The 12,067-nt window shown below is 39.3% G+C and overlaps 1 protein-coding gene across 2 annotated transcripts in view; it reads left to right on the top strand.

Annotated features, from left to right (window-relative positions):
* Positions 1–3,867: 3,867 nt before the first annotated feature.
* The window catches only part of hivep2a (HIVEP zinc finger 2a), a 79,242-nt gene continuing 71,042 nt past the window's right edge, over positions 3,868–12,067 (top strand). Inside the window, exons 1-2 of one of the 2 annotated variants that reach the window (XM_048207359.1) lie at positions 3,868–4,178; positions 8,425–8,493. The gene's annotated coding sequence lies outside the window, so the exon portion shown is untranslated. Of the gene's footprint in view, positions 4,179–6,793; positions 7,990–8,424; positions 8,494–12,067 lie in introns of those variants that run through there. The other variant, XM_048207360.1, reaches the window with a different exon arrangement.

Below are 12,067 nucleotides of genomic sequence, written 5' to 3'. Positions count from 1 at the left end.
TCAGATACCTCTCGGATTTCATCAAAAATATCTTAATTTGTGTTTCGAAGATGAACGAAGGTCTTACAGGTTTGGAATGACATGAGGGTGAGTACTTAATGACATAAATTTCATTTTTTGGTGAATCCTTTAACACAGTGACTGCTATCAGGATATGAGTCTTTGTGTAACAAAAAATGTTTCTGTAGAGAATCTCCTACTGCACCTTTAAGTCACCTCTAAGAAACCTGCACGTCATGCAACTCTGTAAAAGGAATGAGACAAAGTAATACACAAATATTTCAGAATGACTCATGCTCATGCTTACACCAGCATTTATGTCTAAATACAAACACACACATACAGTATGTACATGCACACATTCACAAACAAAGATGTGTGGCACAACAGCACGTACGGATATAAAGGCCCTCCCTTCATTTCCTTGCTCTAAACAAAAGCTACGACTTCTGTATTTGATATAGCTACGTATATAAATGAAGATGCAGAGGAGGAGAAATATACTTCAGTCATCACTGGTCATGGGACATATGTTTTGCTTCTAGGAGTGGTGATCACTTCTGGGAAACAAGAGTGCATTGTGATTCATGACATTCAAATTCTTATAATAGCACGGAGCAGTGTTTTTATCCAGTCTGCCGATAATTAACTGAGAACAGCTCTGTGCTGCTGGGAACACCCTTGGTGTCCTTGAGCAAAATGACTCTACACACTGAATACACGCAGACACCTGCACAGGCGCTCACCAGAAGCAAACGCCAACCAGTGCAACACGATGACTTGATAAATGTTGATGAAACATGCCCTTTGGGTCAAGCGCAGACATTTCCATTTCCACTTTATTTCCTATGGGAAAGCGCTATTGGCTGTGATGTCTAAGCTTGTCCGGCAACTCTGATTTATGTCTGTGCGCTGTCAATTATGCTTGAGTGACTCAGATGCCAGTGCTTCTTTGGGGATGCCCTTGCTGAGGATTACAGAGGAGATCCCTATTGCCATTGTGATGGGAACTCCAGGTCACAGCTGATGTGATCACGAGCTCCTTAAAGGAAACGAAAGCCACTCTAACCTAATAATCCATTTAACACAATACAGAACAGATGCACCACTCCTGACAAGACAATACACATGTTTCATATCGCGAACAGGATTTTTCCCTTGATTTCTACTGAATTTATAATGAGCTAAAGATATTTTCTATATCCTATCCCTAAACCGAAGCCTCAAACAAGCCTTCCTGCATTTTTATGGTTCTTATGGTGATATTTGGTCCCCACAATGTAGGAAAAAGCTGATTCACACACAAATTGAACAGTAACAGGTCCTTGTATAGCAAGAAATCCTCCCAGTTTCATTTAAAATGTTAGTTCACCTAAAAATGAGAATTCTGTCATTTATTACTCACCCTTGTGTCGTTCCACGTCCATAAGACCTTTGTTCATCTTCGGAACACAAATTAAGTTCTTTTTGATGAGGTCTGAGAGGTTTCTGTCTCTCCATAGAGATCCAACACAGCTACCAAGGTAGGAAAAAGACATCATTAAAGGACTCCATGTGACTCCAGTGGCTTAAACTCAATTTAATGGAGCAACATGAGTGCTTTGTTTGTGCAAAAAAACCCAAAACAAAACATAATTTACCACTTTATTTACAAAATAATATTATCCAAAGCATGTTCACGCAATAACGCCAGCTCTCGCGTGAACACAAAACACACGTGCGTTGAGTTGACATGCGAGTCTTAAAGTCCCCCTGTGGTGAAAATCAAGTTTTTACTGTTGTTCATATGTCTATCTGGTGTTTTTAACATGCTTTAAGACAAACCATGTGCAAAATCATAAGTCAACACCATTGTTGAGTATTTTCTCTTTAAAACTGCAGTAAACCAAAGACAGTCGCTGGGGTTTCTGACGTCACAAACTACCTTGTAACCAATCACGTCAACGTGCCGGCGGGGTTTAGCATATCATTAACTGATGCCGCAAGGGAGTCTCAAAAGAGGGTTATCCCAGTATATTTTTCTGTTGATATGAAAAATCAGGTAGATTTAGCAATATGGCGGGTGGATGATGCATATTATGATGTTATGATGAACTATATGCTTTTCTCCACCGATGTTCTGAGTTGTTCAAAGGATACCGATCGTTAGAAGACAGCTGTCTGAATGTGAACATGGTTTGTGTAACATTAGCAACACATTATTAGCTGTTTGATAGCATAGTCAAGCAAAAGGCTAATCATATTAATTACCGTTATGTGTCTGACGTTGTAAAAAGCTATACCATTGTGCAGCGTTTACCTCAGTAAGTGGATCTCGTCTGAGCTCGGGCGAGCGAGTGGAGGCGGGGCTAATTATCATACTCATAGATACGTGTATATTAAATAAGGCAAGGGTGGAGAGTTACATTCTACATTCTATTTTAAGGCATTAAAAAAATTGTTCACAGGAAAAAAACGTTTAAATATGTAATTTTGGTGATCAAAGATGAGTTTTAAGGGATAAAATTATTGACTACAGGGAGACTTTAACACACACATGCGTTGTGAAGCCTTAAAATAGCTTGAAGCCACTGGAGTCACATGGATTGCTTTAATATATGTCTTTTCCCTATACCTTTCCTGACCTTGGAGTGGTAGTGGTGTTGACTCTTTATGGAGAGACAGGAACCTCTCAGACTTCATCAAAAAGATCTTAATTTGTGTTCTGAAGATGAACAAAGGTCTTATAGATGTGGAACGACACAAGGGTGAGTAATAAATGACAGAATTTTCTTACCGTTTAATAATCCCTGTTTATTTAGGGCCAAACAAGATCTATACAAGTGAACAATGATCATGTTTACATGTATATAATTTTCCAATTCTGGAAACTTTACTCAGAAAATGACTGTAAGTTATTCAAGTAATAATAACTTATTAATTCTCATTTGTGACCTCAAATAAATAATTAATACAGGGATATGCTAGCTTTACTCAGATTTGGAGAAAGTGAAATTTTGACCTCTAAAGTATGCCAATCAGGATAATGCATTTACACAACACTTATATAATCAAAATATGACCCAATTCTCATTAACATTAGAATATTCTGTATTCATTTCATTTGTGTCCTTGACAATAACAAAGAAATGTGTGATGGCCATGACACTTCTTTAAATGTTTATTAAATGTATTTCTTTCTAACTCTTTGTTTGGACTTTAAAGTGTTTTCATGACCTAAAATTAGCTAATAATTAATACAGGGATATGCCAGCTGTTCTCAGATTTCGACACTGGTCTAAAGTATGGCAATCAGTATAGTGCATTTACATGACACTTACAGTAATCAAAATATGACTAAATTCTCATTAATATCAGATCCTGTATGTAAACAGTCAATGATGCAGAGCTGACAATAGGTGTCTCATCATTTACCGCCTACAGTTTTTCTTTCCTAAACAATGTGTCATGCATGGAGGCATGGGAAAACAGGTCACTTCTATATTTGAATAGAAAATTGAAAAATTTGTATCTGAAATAAGTCACATCTTGTGCAGTAGTACATGGACGATAACATATACGTCGCGGTAGATATTCAAAATTTCAAAATGAAATCTAGTGATGTGCAATTCAAGTAGACCTAATGTCGCTGCGCGTTCTCGCCCTGCCCTGATGCATCAAATTGCAGGAACACAAGACACGGTTTGGAGTCAGAGGAGCTCGTTCTGGAGAAATTTCACCAAGGGAGTTCCCTGCTCCTATCAAGACAAGGAAGAGGCCGGGCGGGTAGTCTCGGTCAACCCCACTCCCCCCTCCCCCCTTCGCTCCACGGGGACGCGCGCTGGGGGATCCGATGACGTCACAATCACACTGACACACACACACGCGCGCAGATTCTCTCTCTACTTCTCCCTCTCTCGCTTTTCTATTCTGGGAAGCGACGCTAGGAATAACCCCGTCTGCCCCCCCCGAGCCGGTCGCGAAGCCCCAGCCGAAGCGGACTAACTCACTTTCATCTCTTCCTGAAGCAAAGAAGCACAACATTGTACTCCCAACACCTGGCGTCTGCAGCGTTCTAGTTGTGTCACAATTCGAATTTAACTGACATTTTGTGTTCGTCTGAAAGCGACAGTGGCGTTTGCATGAGGCGTTTGACACTCTTTTGGAATGTTGTGGGCGGATTTGAAAACGTTCTACCGGTAAGTGCGAGTACACCTTGTTCTTAGTAGCCTATGTCAGGGAGTGACAATTCTTTGAAAGAGCGATTCAGGTAAAATGCCTTGCGGATGGGTCTCCTCCAGTTATTGGGACATGTGGGGAATACCCAGTTTGCTTGGTTGCAGATAGTGAATATTGCGTAATATCCTACGGAATTTGCACAGCTGGTGCGAAAATCGAAATAAATCCATCTTAAGAGCGACTGTCATTAATGTTGGGTCTTGTGCTGTTTGTGTTGTTGTAGACCGTTCGTTTTTTTCAGCATGGGTAATGTTGTGATCTGTATTTTCATGTACACACCGCCAGTGCGCGTGTATGTGTGTGAGCAGGAGAGAAGGTGGGTGGGACTTTGGCTCGTTCCGGGAATGTTCCATGACGCGCTCTCAGTCAGTGAAGGGCCCCTTTAGGGAGACTCTCGATGTGCGATTGTTGCTGAAGTCAGGTGGCACCTGCTATAAATTACTATGTTGTGATATGATAGAACAGTTATTATTTTTTGTTTGTGTCAAACATACATGTAATTATAATATACATGCAAATAGAGAACTGAAAAAATAACAAAAAATGTGTGTGCATATATATATATATATATATATATATATATATATATATATATATATATATATATATATATATATATATATAATATAATTCCAGTCATGTGACCCATGTACATTGCATCAATCACTTAAGTCTGTCAAAAAAAAAAAAAAAAAATTTGTATTCTATTTCATTTTTATTTCATTTTAGTCTGAATTTGTACTTTTTTGTTCTTTTGTGATTAATTTAAGACATTATCCCCCGGTTTCACAGACATGGCTTAGGCTAGTCCTAGACTAAAATGCATGTTTGAGCTGTTTTAACTGAAAGGAACTTGTACTGACATATCTTAAAATATGTCGGTGCCATTGTTTTGTCTCAAGATGCACACCAGTAATGTTTTATTCAAGTGTACGTTTATAACAGTTACTTGAATATCTTAATCCTGGCTTAGGCTAAGCCCTGTCTGTGAAACCGGGCCTATATATTGTATATCTCTTATACATAGAAAGTGAGGTTATGTAAGAGCGTGACAGCATCACAGCAGCAGAGCAGGGTCAAGGGTGTAGCCAAGTATTTACAACCCATCAGGCAAATTAGTTTATTTGACTATGCCAAATAGATGAGCCAGTGCCCTTTGCTCTGGCTTGATATATATATATCCAGGGCAATGCATAAACACACCCACAGTATCTCTTCCTGACACTGACATATGATACATAAACATCATTTTGTTTTCCATCACCTGGGTTCTATCCATCAAGAAGCAACAGACAGAGCTGGAGGTTTGACAAATGTCCTTACGCATTTTTTCCACAACAAAATCAATCACATTGATTCCATGTTGAGCTTTGACACATCTAGGCTTTCTGGCAATTTGTTTGTAATTGTTTCTGATGGAAAGTCACTTTTAAAGGTAAACTGACCCACCTTCATGTTCTCACTTTAAACCCTCGCACACACACACAGACACATTTATGATTCACCTCTCAAAATGGCTTTCATTAATGCCAACATAAACAAATGGGTTCCTGGAATTAGGGAAGCGTATTCAAAGGCTTCGAATTCTTAAGTAGCCCTTTGACGGAAATTTTAATAAGCGTTCTTTGTGACAGCCAGTTCCTCTGTGCAAACCGAACCATTAAATGCAGAGAACCCTCAGCACAATTTTAGGAAGGCAAAGGTCACTCTCCAGCGCTTACTCAAACCACAGCACTGTCATTGGCTACAGAGGGCTCTCACTTCAAGTCTTTTAGAGCTCATGCCATTTTAATTGGATGAAGGAACAAACTGCACACTTAAGTTGTATTTACATTTGTGAATTTAACAGATCAATTTATCCAAAGCAGCTTTTGTATTCAATGTAGGGTTGTCACAATATATCCCAATACAAAAATGCAACATGTATCATGGATTGCAACAATATGTACTGTGTATAGTTCACCCAAAATGAAAGTTTAGACATATTTAATTTAGCATAATATATGGCAATTGAACATCAAATATGGTAAACCCAAAAGGTCACACATTTGAGCTTCCATGTTAATTATGATTAATAAATTAAAAATAAAATGCATTAATAAAATACAATATTTAAACTTTTTAAATGTATGCTAGTATGCATGTCTAACATAATTCTGTATTTATATATTCTGGTGTCACCATTGTCCTGTGCCTCGGGGAGAAGTTTAATAAAATAAACAATTTAGCTTGAACCGAATTGTGACATGAATCTATTGTTTCGCCCCTAATTTAAAGGGATAGTTCACCCCAAAATGAAAATTCTCTCATCATTTACTGACCCTCAAGTAGTTCCAAACTTGTATGAATTTCTTTCTTCTGCTGAACACACACACACAAAAAAAGATATTTTGAAGAATATGGGTAACCAAACAATTGATGGATCCCATTGACTTCCATAGTAAGTCAGTGGGGTCCATCAACCATTTGGTCACCAGCATTTTTCTAAATATCTTCTTTTGTGTTCAACAGAAGAAAGAAATTCATACAGGTTTGGAACAACATGAGGGTGAGTAAATGATAGAATTTTCATTTTGGGGTGAACCATCCCTTTAAGGTATACGTTTATTCACTTGAACCCATGACCTTGGGGTTGTTAGTGGCATGCTGTTTGAGCTACAAGAAAACTGGCATGCACCAGTTGTGGTTAAATGCTGAATTGTGCAGTGAGCAGCCACTGTTTTTTTTGGGTTTTTTTTTGCATGCATGACGAGGGGAAGGATTTGTTCTTATGGTGCTGGTATGGAAGGAAACAGTTGAGGCGTATCACCGCTTACACAGTGTGACAGAATGGATGCCTGCATCTGGGTTGTGCTTTTTCACCTGTTGCTTCAGGTTACATAATTGGATTTCTTGTTGAAAATACAAGGTTAAGAAGGAAGATAGCGATCTGGGGTGGCCACGTATTTGGGGCCGTTTCCTTATCAAGGATGATCAGAGATCAGTGAAGAGTGAATGTGCTTCTTTTAATGTGGTTTTAATAATCTCATAACAGTTTATAAAACATATACAGCAAATAATCACTATTTCATGCCAGTATTAACCATTATATCTAGCTCTCTAACTTGCATCACAGTGTTAAATTGAATCTGGTAAGGATGCTGGGAAGAATCTGCATGTGTGTGTTGTAATCCTGAGGTCGTCTTGAGAGTGTCAAGATGAGCCGGCGTCTGTGTTGACACCCCGCCAGAGTGAGAATGCTGCATGTGACGTCCTCGCTCGCTTCAGCTGCACAACAGGAAATACTCACGGCCTCCCCTCCTTCCTGCTTTGAAAAAGAGGTAGTCTCTTGCTCGTGCTCACTCTCCTGCCCTTCTTTTCTTTCGTTTTCTGCAGCAGCAGGGCAAGGCGAGACCTATTTTAATGCCTGCAGCCATTGCCCGTGTGCCTGTGACACCTCCTTCTGACCATCCGGCCAATCAGAGTGCAGCTGCTTACGCCGAAGAAACATGATCGTTTTTTTTACTCTTTTGCTCCTTTCTCTGAGCAAGTGAAGGTAGCAGGAGTGGGAGCAACCAAAGAGTGTGCGAAAGAGGAGGAGGGAGAGAGAGAGAGTGAGAGAGAGAGAGAGGGAGTGAGAGCGAGCGAGAGCGAGAAGGCTGCAGACAGCGGTAGGGAAATAGCTTCTTGCACAGAACGTGAGCGAATGGTGATTGTACGGGCTTGCGCGATTGACACAGCCGAGAGGAAGGAGGTTTGGAGCGCCTGAAGATCTGAAGGATGCCATGTCAGGTGAGCAACTGACCTGGGCAGAGGGAGATAGTAGAGAAGCGGTGAAAAAAAAAAAAAAAGAGAATGAAAGTAAAGAAAAGCTGGTTGTGTTGTGGCTCGTGGTTTTGTGCTGCTTTGCTGCTTGTTTTTAAGTCCTGTATGGAGTCTGGCTGAAGTGACATCTGGCTAGCGGGCATTGACAGGGGGTCTGACCGATGCTGGACACATTCGCGCAAGTTTAGTGGCTTACGGGAACAAGTTTGTTAACCCACTGTCAAACCTTTGCTGATAATGGGTAGTGTTTAAATACAGATACCTTACCTGACTATAGATAACTTAGATGACATGGCATAATTAATGTTGATGCATATATTTTTTTTTTTTGTTGGTATGTGTGTGTATACTTTAATAAAACCAGTGTTGCATTCACTAATGACATTATCTTTTTCTAAACAGGGTGTGTGAGGAGGGTGTGTACCTGGATTAGATTCCCGGGACCATCAGGAGAAGAAAACCAAACACTGGGTACAGTATGTTTGAGATATGTTGTGTTTAATGTCGATTTACATAAATTAGCACAGGTGTTTAAGCTATGCTTATAGCTGTATCAATCAGAAGTTCGTAAAGAGGCGACGTCATCGGTTTCGGTGTATTTGGTAAAGCATCCCCAGAAACGCTTGTGCAAGGATGTATTACTTGAAAGCTATCACACTTTTTTTAAACTGCAGTTTCCGAGCTTTGTTAATAGGACTGAATAATTAATGTGCAGGTAATTGAGTTGGGCTAATTATTCATTATAAGAATGATGAATATCTTCGCAACAGACCGATTTGGATAGCATTTCTCGGCTCTCATTATTTTCAGTCACTTTTGATGAACTTGCATTCAACTTTGTTCAGGGATGAGTTTAAGATAACACAGAACGAATAAGTGGGACTAGAATCGGAAAGAGGAAGTGAAAATAGTAAAAGTAGAATGCACTTTCTAATCTATTCTTGAATTTAGTCATCTTCAGTGCATGCATTGTTTTAGCGGAGGTTTTTGAGGTAGGCCTGAGAGAATGTATTTGTCTTGTTGTGTGCCACTCTTTGTGTAGAGCAGACCTCTTCTGTTTTTCTTTCTTGCAGTCTCCCTTGACCATATGCTCAGTATACAAAGAGCCTTTTTTGACTATACATAGTTTGCGCCGTAAAAATAGATGTATAAAATGTTGATAACCATCAGGCACCACACGAGCCTGCCAGTGGATCAACAAAATGAGGCACCAGCTACGCTGAGCAAATTGTACAAGAGTGTATAAAGGTAAATTGAATGTGTGTTGGTTGATTCAGGGTGTGGTGAAGTCATGTCTGTTATAGTGTGTGTTTGTCGATGTGAAGCTCGGTGGTTAGCACCAAGGGCCGTAGGTAGTGTGTGAACTGTTGTGTCTGTCTGGACCGGAGTATTGTGGGTGGCAAATGTTGATCCATGCCTGAAGCAATCCAGTGATGTAACCACAGTTTGCTTGAGGGGATGGAACAGGCAAGCTGTTGAACTTTTCTGTTTGTGTTTAGTCTGTAAAGTTCAGGTAATGTTGAGCAACGATTTGAAATGGTTTGATCGATAAGATGAGAGGTTTTGTCATGCTGATGTGTATCACTGTGGGTTAAATGCCATTTAATTGTTCTTGACTCCAATTGGCTAGCAGTGTTGTGATGCTTTTTGCTGATTTAAGGTGACATTAAAGTGCCCTCTGGTTATTATACGCTGTGCTAATTGGAAAAACATGCAGCCCCTGGAAGAAAGACAGCTGTACTACAGTCAGGCATTGTCTGAGTGGCATATGAATTTGCCCTTGTTTACTTCAGGGAGCGTGAGTGTGGTGGGCATGAAGAGGTCAAAAGGTCATTCTGCCAATCCTCTTTGAGTGAGGGGTTGGGTTATATTTGGGTCAAAATGACAAAGGTGATGAAAGGAGCTTTGGTATGGGTGCTTTTGAGTATGGAAAATACTTGCACATTTTGGACGTCATTTATGCTGTATACTGCAACCTGTTGAAGTGAATCATCATGCCAGATAATATATTAACCTGTATGCTGAGTATGACTATTGATACAGATCTCCTGAGCTCTTTGATTCGATTTGATTCTGATTTTTGATTCAGATTCTATTTTATTTGCGTGTATTTCAGTGATAAAGTTCATTGGTTACACTCTATAATAAGTATACAGCAATAAAGTACTTTATTACTGAGTGAGTTCTTCATTCATTGTCACTGTAATTAACCAAATTATTGTTTAATTAGCTCATATGTCATTAATTAAGTGCTTTAAACCAAACTTTTATTAGACATTAATTGCATTAGTATTAAGTATTCCTTAAAAAAAAAATTCATTTTTTACAAACATTTTAAGGAACTGATTATAAATGCAATTAATGTCTAATAAAGTTTGGTTTTAAAGCACTTAATTAATGGCAATTTCCCATTTTCCATTACCTAATCTAAAGTAAGAACTATTGACTCCTAATTACCAATTAACAATTTGAGCTAATTAAACAATAATAATTGTGTTAATTACAGTGAAGATGATTGGTATGTTTCTGATTCACTAAAAAGTACAGGCTCGTAAGGGTCATTTGGTTGCAAATCAGACTACGCAGGTTACCCTGTATGTTTGTTTTGTGTGAAGCCCTAGGACAACTCAATAGAATAGACATTTTTATTGTCAATATTTTGAAGCACGTAGTCTTTTTATTTCAAGTGCCCAGCACAGAGCACACCATGCATTTAATCACATAACTAATATTGTCTCTTCAATTTCTGACTGATGTTTCAGCCCATTATTATCATCAGCAAGTTGACTTTTGACAATGACTTTTGGTGTAGTAAATAATACATTTTGAAAATGCTTGAAATATTTTTAAACATTCTTTCAGGACCACATTTTTGTGACATTAGTATTGAATACCATCGGAACTTTTGACCAGCACGAGTGTGATGTCATTCAGCTCAACAACAGTCCAGCAATAACAGTAATAAGCCAGCATTGAGTAATGCTTCTCACCTCCTCACCTTTTCAGCTCAATGTGGCGATGGAGGATTTTTGTTATGGATTATCGTTCATAAAATGGTCATGGTCAGGGCATTTCCTGACCTGTGTGTGTATATGTAGATGTTTGTCCCTATAGTGCATGACACTTTTCACCCTATTGAGAGGCTGTCAGGTCAGGCATCTTCCATCCAAGGCAAAAAGGTCAGAGCTGCCAATGCAGTGACCACAATTCTCTGGAGAGAGACGTGCTTTCTGCCTTACAACACTTTAATGTTTTGGTCTACAATTAGTCTGTGACAAAAAGCCCCTGATTGTTGCCAACTCAGAGCGCAAGCTGTTTAAAATCTCTCTGAATAGTTGTTAGGTGTGCATTCTGTCCCAAACAGGGAGAAAGCAATAAACAACTGAATGAAACTGAGCAAGGAGAGTGAGGGATTGAACTTGCTCATTTATGTCTTTTTTTTCTGTACAAATCGATGCAAAAACATTTGAATGCTCTTCTTCCAAGTTGCTTGACATGCGATTTAGCTTGATTATGATTTCACTTTTACATTTCACACTTAGTGCGTAATGTTACTGTTTGAGCATAAACGAAGGGAGATATTTTCTTTTACAGAAATTGCTTTTTAAGGACTACAACAAACGGCTGGTTGGGACTACAACAAGCTTCTTCCCGGGTTGGTGACATCATAAACCTCAAAATTTACATAAACCCTGTCCCCGGGAACATGCAACAAAGGGGGCGAGGCCATGTTGGGCTGCTTTAGAGACGAGGAAGAGTTGTTGTAGTAGAGTGTTGTTACCATGCCGTCATTTTACGCCAGACTGCTTCACAAAATGAGGGTCAATTCAACGCTGGATTGGCACAAAAGATTAACATGACAGCATTTTTGCATTCTAAAAGTTGTAACTTTTAGAATGCAAAAGTCTCTCCATCAGTGTCCGACTGCGGTTTGAACAATGTAAGGCCGAACACCGTCACTGACAATCGTCATTTTTGCTGTGTTAGATTCTCCAGCTTTGTTGTTGTTGAGCAATTGAAGCGCAAGCTGTTAAAGCTCCGCCCT

This window comes from Megalobrama amblycephala, linkage group LG11 (assembly GCF_018812025.1).
Source record: "Megalobrama amblycephala isolate DHTTF-2021 linkage group LG11, ASM1881202v1, whole genome shotgun sequence".
Lineage (NCBI taxonomy): Eukaryota > Metazoa > Chordata > Actinopteri > Cypriniformes > Xenocyprididae > Megalobrama > Megalobrama amblycephala.
Note: the sequence above shows the minus strand (reverse complement) of the source record. Positions and strands in the feature narration are given on the sequence as shown.